General features: G+C 43.3%; 1 long non-coding RNA gene across 1 annotated transcript in view; it reads right to left on the reverse strand.

Moving 5' to 3' along the window:
- Positions 1 to 7,341, reverse strand: part of LOC135091492 (uncharacterized) — a 61,699-nt gene extending 54,358 nt beyond the window's left edge. Inside the window, exon 1 of the long non-coding RNA XR_010262527.1 lies at positions 7,006 to 7,341. This is a non-coding gene — a long non-coding RNA (uncharacterized LOC135091492). The remainder of the gene's footprint in view (positions 1 to 7,005) is intronic.
- Positions 7,342 to 7,500: the final 159 nt, after the last annotated feature.

Raw genomic sequence — 7,500 nt, forward strand, 5'->3', positions numbered from 1 at the left:
CTCACTCATTCACTCACCCAGTTACTAATACGCGAACTAGCCGCTTGACTGAGAGACTGAGCCTATCTTAACCTAACCTAACCTAACCAAACCTAACCTAACCTAACCTAACCTAACCAAACCTAACCTAACCTAACCTAACCGGGATTACTAAACACTTGCATTGCCCTAACCCAAGCTAACAAGTAAAAGAGACCAGCAAACTTGGACCACCGCCAAAGAAGCGCAAAGTAATGAACAAAAGCAAAGAAAACAGATAAACACTCACATTTAAGATATGCCACGAGAGAGAGAGAGAGAGAGAGAGAGAGAGAGAGAGGAGAGAGAGAGAGAGAGAGAGAGAGAGAGAGGGTGAAGAAGTAAACAAATACTAGAGAGAAGGGGTAGGAGGGGAAGGGAAGGTGGGGAGGAGGATGATGGGGGAGGGAAGATATGGCAGGGTAGAGGTCACTCGGCAGGGGGCGCCTGAATGGGGAAGGGGGACAAGGTAGGGGAAAGAGAAAGAGAGGTTTTTGGGGGGAAGAGAGAGGGGAAGGGGAATTACTAGCCTTGAAGTGTCGGAGAGGGGGGTAGAAGGAAGGGAGAATAGAGAGGGGAGAGAGAAAAGGTGGGGATGGAGGAGGAGGGAGTTGAGGGAAGAAAGGAGAGGTGGAAAAAGGGGAAGAAGTGGCGAAGAGGAGTAGATGGGGGCGGGGGAAGAGAGAGAAGGAAGAAGAGATGGAAAGGAAGAGAGGCAAGGAGAGAGTAGGAAGATGGGATAAGGAAAGAAAAGGTAGGGCTAGAAGGAAGGGGGAAGAGAATGAGGATGGATGGAAGTTAAGGGGGGAGAGGGGAGGAGCAAGTAGCAACAACAAACCACTTCTGTAGTACACGTGATGATGGGGATGGGCAGGGGAGCGAGAAGAGAGGAGGAGGAAGAGGAGGCGATGGAAGGGGTTAAGGAGGAGAGGGAGGGAAGAGAGGAACAGAGAAAGAATTGAGAGTTAACATGTGTGATGGTTGCGGGTGGGTGTTGTGGGTGGAGGGGGTGGCATAGGAGTACTGAGGGCAGGGGAGAGGTAGAGGAGTGCATGAGTGGATGCATGGTTGTGTCCTTTATTCCCCTCACAACTTCCAGCACCTCCCCACAACAGGCAGCGTGAACTAAAGTATCTATGAGTTCCTGGGATTACTACACTGACTAATTACCTGTATACTGCCACTCAACTACTACACTGATACTTTTCTTGCTTTTACGGTCCGGTTTCCGTATTAGAGGTAGGATGGTAGTACCTCCTAACGAAAGACTCTGGTTGTGGCATCTGGGAACCGTTAGGATGACACACTTCACTACAGCTGTCACCTGCCCTGCGCTAACAAAATTTTCTGGTACACTCGCTGCCTTCTTGCATTGCAGACATTTGCGTCTTATGTCCTTGGATTCTTTCATTTAATTTTCATTTTCATCCTTTTTTTTCTCTAAGGATTTCGTGACCTGTTGTCATGTTGAAACCTTCTTACTTGCAGGCCAGCACGTGCAGAGGCTTGGTGGAGAGGCCCGCGGAGGGTGTGAAGAGAGGTCATTTGTTCAGTTTTTGTTCACTTCAGTTCAGTTGCTGGTTGGCAGTGTAGCGTTTCTACGAATACCAACACTCGCTCTCTCTCTCTCTCTCTCTCTCTCTCTCTCTCTCTCTCTCTCTCTCTCTCTCTCTCTCTCTCTCTCTCTCTCTCTCTGTTACCACCGAACGGAAGATAAGATCCCGATATGATCAATCCAAAACTATTGTTAGGTTAGGTTAGGTTACCTTAGGTTAGGTTAGGTTAGATTAGGTTACGTTAGATTAGGGTGCGTTAGATTCGGGTAGATTAATTTGTACATTAGGTTAGGTTACTGCCCAGAATTTACATAGATGGGGATAATAGGTGGATATAGGTGGGTATGTTTCATAAAAGGAGCTGTCACGTGTAAGCCTGATGGCTTCTTGCGGCTTCCCATATATTCTTATGTGCCTATGCTCTTAACTACATACTCGCCTGAGCCATGTCTAAACTACAATAACTGTCAAACTAATAATTTCATATGGGGTAGGGAAAGCTGGTGGTTCTGGTGCTGGTGTAGCAACACGAATGAACAAAAAAGGAAGAACGAATATGCAAGAGGAGGAGGAGGAGGAGGGAGGAAGTAATAATGAAAGGCAGTGTTAGTAAAGAGAGAAAAAATTGGTCTGGGACATGTGGGGAAGAGGGGAGGGGAGGGGAGGGGAGGGGAGGGGAGGGGAGGGACGCTACTGAAGTAAAGATGATAACCTGGGAAGGACTCCTCTCTCTCTCTCTCTCTCTCTCTCTCTCTCTCTCTCTCTCTCTCTCTCTCTCTCTCTCTCTCACACACACACACACACACACTTAGAGATGATATGGTAACTGGTATTATCCGGAGAGAACTGCCCGGGAAGAGGAGGAGGAGGAGTAGGAGGAGGATGGGGGGAGGGGGAGTGGGGGAGGGGGAGGAGCTTGAGTGAACAAGGTACTAGAAGGTAATAGAAAGAGCAAGGAAATGATGCGGGTACTAAGGGGGAGGAGAGAGGGAGGGGAGGAAACAGGAAGGGGGAGATGGAGAAAGGGGGAGAAAAATAGTAAAGGAGACAGGTGGGGGATAAGGGAAGGGAGAGGGCACGGGTAAGGGCGGGGCATGAGTTCAGGAGGAAGGGAAGAGTTGAAAGAGGAGGAGGAAGAGAAGGAGGAGGAGGAGGAGGAGGAGGATGTAGTGGTGGTGGTGGTGAAAGAAGATAAGAAGACACGGATGATCTGGTGTAAACAAGCCCATCCAACTGTGCGTGTGTGTGTGTGTGTGTGTGTGTGTGTGTGTGTCGGCGTCACGTGGTAGACTCGTGATGGCCGCCATGACACTTTCTCGGTAAGCTTAACTCCTTCCCTGCCACACATATTTTCCACAGTCGCCTGCAACTTTTCAGACGCTTTTATACTACAGTCTCTTTAACACTCTTGTAGCACAAGAGTGAAAACTAACCTATTCTCTCTCTCTCTCTCTCTCTCTCTCTCTCTCTCTCTCTCTCTCTCTCTCTCTCTCTCTCTCTCTCTCTCTCTCTCTCTGAATGTTACAGGAAGGTCACAGCATGAGCGTTAATTAAGCAGTCTCTCTTTCCCAGTTCTGCAGTCCTTTGTCTCTGTCCCTTATGAATAAGATTAAAAGACAACGTGTAATGTGTTCAAAAAATGGGACGAGTGTACGAGTTCTGAGGGCCCCTTCACACCGAGCAGCCATCCATCGATCGGCTACTCGCCTGCTGGACACCGTGCAGTATCATACATTAATTGCAGGAGTCGCGTGTGAAAGCCTCCGCCGTGGTGTACTGAACCGAGTATAGGGGCATATTCTGAAGCACTTCTGCGCTGCACCTCCATTACTTTCCAAAGGCTCTAGTTGAAGTTAAATGAGTTTTGAAAGGCGTTTTTTACGGTTCTTTTGATAAATTAACAATTCGACTTTATTAACTCAAGAAGCACTCTAGAGAATCCGGCTGGACATATCTGTGGCCTTGGAAAATAGTCGTGATGAGAGAGCAGAGCGTTTCCAAATATGGGCCATGGTCACCTCGTGTGAAGCTCCAAATAAATATAGTCTATGTTTTAAACCCTATCAATTCCCTTAGTTTGGAAGTTGATTAGACCCGCACAATTTCGGGAAAACTTCATTTATAGGAGTAGTTCCAAAACTATCTTATGGGTGGTCTGCACAGCCATATGTGTTATCATTACCGTCAAATGAATTACATACAAATATATGTAACAGGAGTACCAACAGCTTCCTTTCCCAAAACCAGCCTGTAAACATAACGACTTGGAATCAAGGACCTGTTTACCTTCTCTTAATGTATGCCAAGTAGTGCCTGTATTTTAAGACACTGTATTTATTGTTAGCTCACTGGCATTCAAGCTCATATGTTCATTTGGTACAGTCGCCGTGCGGTAAGCTAATCTAGAAGCCCCATTCTGCCTCATCCCCTTTATGCGCGGCAGCTGACGGACGCACTGGTAATGTTCCTGACACTTGCCCAAATCCTTATGCCTGAGGTGTTTTCAGTTATCTTATCAGTTCTTGGATTCACAAATGAAACGATCTGTCTTCCATATGGGATGGTATTATGCCAAAAAAAATAATGTTGTGTTGGAGTAGAAGTCACATTTTCTATGCATTGATTAATATTCAGAATGAAGACATTTATTTTTTATCATTCTTTTTTCAAGCCTCATACGTATATAAAGCAATTATTAAAAACATAATATGTTAATGGTTATTCAAGAACGAACAAGTGGAACAAGTGAGCAGCAAATATTGCTTCCTTCTGCTTCACTCTGTCTTACTCCGCATGCCGGCCCGGGACCAAGGACTGAGAGATGGGCTTGTCAAGTAGTCTTTTAAACTTTGGACCGTCTCTGAATGAATATTTTTTCTCTTTTCTTGTTTACAATAACTGTGCGCAGGCACTTGACCTTATCACAAGATGACACTAGTGTCCATAACACGGCCACACTGGACCCGCGACACGCGGAAGAGGGAGTCACTTGTCCTATATGGGTACTTTTATTATGAAAGTAATGACTTGATTGGGTTTTTTTTTTTCTTTTTTTACCAGTACACTCCAGCCTCACTGTCAGCGCTTCATACGATTTAAGATTATTTTGATGACTTCCTTTAACATTCACTGTATGGGACTGAAGCAAACATTTTCCATATAATGAATTGTCAACTAGTGGTTATATAAAACAGTAGTAACTACCAAGTATAAAATAAAATTAATGTATTGTCTTAGATGAAAGCATAAATAATATGATACTCAGCCTAAATGATCCACTATAGCTGTGCCCTACACGAGACACTTCTTTTCAGAAAGGACAGTGCAGCCTGGAGTGAGCCTGACCCGGAGATGATTTTCGAAAGTCATATGGATGGCTTATGTAAACATTGTTTGCTTGTTTTTTGTTTTTTTTTTCTTATAGTTTTCCTACAGAATTTTCGGAAATCAACTTAGCACAAGGCTAACTGATAAAATTATCGGAAATATCTTGGATGCAAGGCAAAAGGGATGTGGGAAGAGAGGATCAATCAGCTGTCCTACTGAGAGTGTGGGAGGAGACTGAGGGCGTGGCTTGCAAATCAGCTTAGCCTGCGGTGACTGGTACAATCTTGGTTCATGTTTAATACATACTGGCAAATTATAGAAAATAACAACAAGTAAATAAACAACAACAACAACAACAACAACAACAACAACAACAACAACAACAACAACAACAACAACAACAACAATAGCAACAACAATAATGAACAAGGAAAACTACAGCCCCCTTATAAGTGAATCTAAAGGTTCGAAAACACGTGTTCTTCGTCCGCCGTCACCTAACACTACGTATTCTTTACTCTCTCTTTGTCCTTTTATTAACAGACCTACACTTGCCTGCGGTGCTCCTTCGAGAACAATACATTAATGAGATGAGGAAATTATGGAACAGAAAAGACAACGATAAACTCAAGAGACCGCAACACAAGATTATACTGTACCATTCTGGTCATGACAGAAGGCTACCTCTCTCACCGACAAAGTGCCGTGAGCTAGAAGAGAGAGAGAGAGAGAGAGAGAGAGAGAGAGAGAGAGAGAGAGAGAGAGAGAGAGAGAGAGAGAGAGCTCGTTTCATCAAAAATTCTTGAGAAACAAAGGAAAAGGAGAGTAAAGGAAAGTAAAAACTCTTAATGGAGGAAGGAATGGGAAATGAATACTAAATGAAGGAGGAAAGAAAGGGAAAACAATGATATATAAATAAAAAATGTGATAAATAAGTAATACTGATAATAGAAATATTAATAATAACAATGATGATGATCCTAATGATAACAACAATAATAATAATAATAATAATAATAATAATAATAATAATAATAATAATTATAAGAAGAAGAAGAAGAAGAAGAAGAAGAAGAAGAAAATAAATGATAGCGATAATAATAATCATAAAATAACAATAACTGCAGTAAGAATAATAATGATATTCCCTGATATAATGGAAGCATCTGTCAGTTATTATTATTATTATTATTATTATTATTATTGTTGTTGTTGTTGTTGTTGTTGTTGTTGTTGTTGTTGTTGTTGTTGTTGTTGTTGTTGTTGTTGTTGTTGTTGTTGTTGTTGTTGTTAATATTATTATTATCATCATTAACAAATACCATTATCATTATTTTCCAAACATAAGAATGGAACATGAATAACTAAACTCTCTCTCTCTCTCTCTCTCTCTCTCTCTCTCTCTCTCTCTCTCTCTCTCTCTCTCTCTCTCTCTCTCCTGTCGAGTGTTTGTCAGCCTCTCCCAAAATTCTCCCAGCCTCTCACTCCTCCATCCTTTGTTTGTTGTTTGTGTTTTGTCCTGATTGTAAGTTGGGTCAAGCGTGTGTGTGTGTGTGTGTGTGTGTGTGTGTGTGTGTGTGTGTGTGTGTGTGTTTGTATCATGTAGTTTGTTGATTTTGTATCTTTCTCATTTCTTTCTTTCTTTCCTTCCTCCCTCCTCCTCCTCATCCTCCTCTTCCTCGACCGCCTTCTCTTCCACTCCTCCATTTTCAATTTTCTCGTCTTTCTTCACTGTTCCTTTCCTCTGTTTGTTTTCTGTCCGTCCTCAAATCTTCTATCCTTCCCTTCCTTCCTCAAGTTTCTTCCGGCTCTTCCTCCTCTTCCTTCGTCTTCTCCTTTTCTTCATCTTTATACTCCTCCTCCTCCTCTTCGGCCTCCTTTTCCTCTTGCTCCTTGTCCTCCTCTTTCAGGACCAGTGACCTCTTATCGTTCTTGCTTACACACACACACACACACACACTCACACAGACATTTCAGTAGATTAATCGTCGCAGAGAGAGAGAGAGAGAGAGAGAGAGAGAGAGAGAGAGAGAGAGAGAGAGAGAGAGAGAGAGAGAGAGAGAGAGAGAGAGACTAAAATGAACAATTAAGCAACAACACTCACTTTTTTTTCTCCCACGCTAATCCTTTTATTGTTATTTTTCCCACTTTAAGGAACGTCACACACACTGCACCTCTCACCTCTCACTTCTACACGCAAACTGATTCTCCCTCTCCCTCTCCCTCTCTCCCTCGCTGTTCCGAAGCAGTTCCGAACCCGCTCTGTGAAACATCCCAACCACGTGCTTCATTTGACTCTTACCTGGTTCGCTGTGGTTCGGTTCAAGGCCTCATTAGCTTGTCAGGTCGTCTTGTCTGCCCTCCTGTCTATCTGTCTGTTTGTCTGTTTTTGTTTGTCTGTTTATTTGTCACTAGTTAGAAGGAGGTTTATCTGTGTCAAATCTCTCTCTCTCTCTCTCTCTCTCTCTCTCTCTCTCTCTCTCTCTCTCTCTCTCTCTCTCTCTCTCTCTCTCTCTCTCTCTCTCTCTCTCTCTCTCTCTCTCTCTCTCAAGGAACATTCGAAGAGATAAATCCTTTAAAACTTTCCTAACTTTTTTTC

Source organism: Scylla paramamosain, chromosome 37 (assembly GCF_035594125.1).
Source record: "Scylla paramamosain isolate STU-SP2022 chromosome 37, ASM3559412v1, whole genome shotgun sequence".
NCBI classification, from domain to species: Eukaryota; Metazoa; Arthropoda; class Malacostraca; order Decapoda; family Portunidae; genus Scylla; species Scylla paramamosain.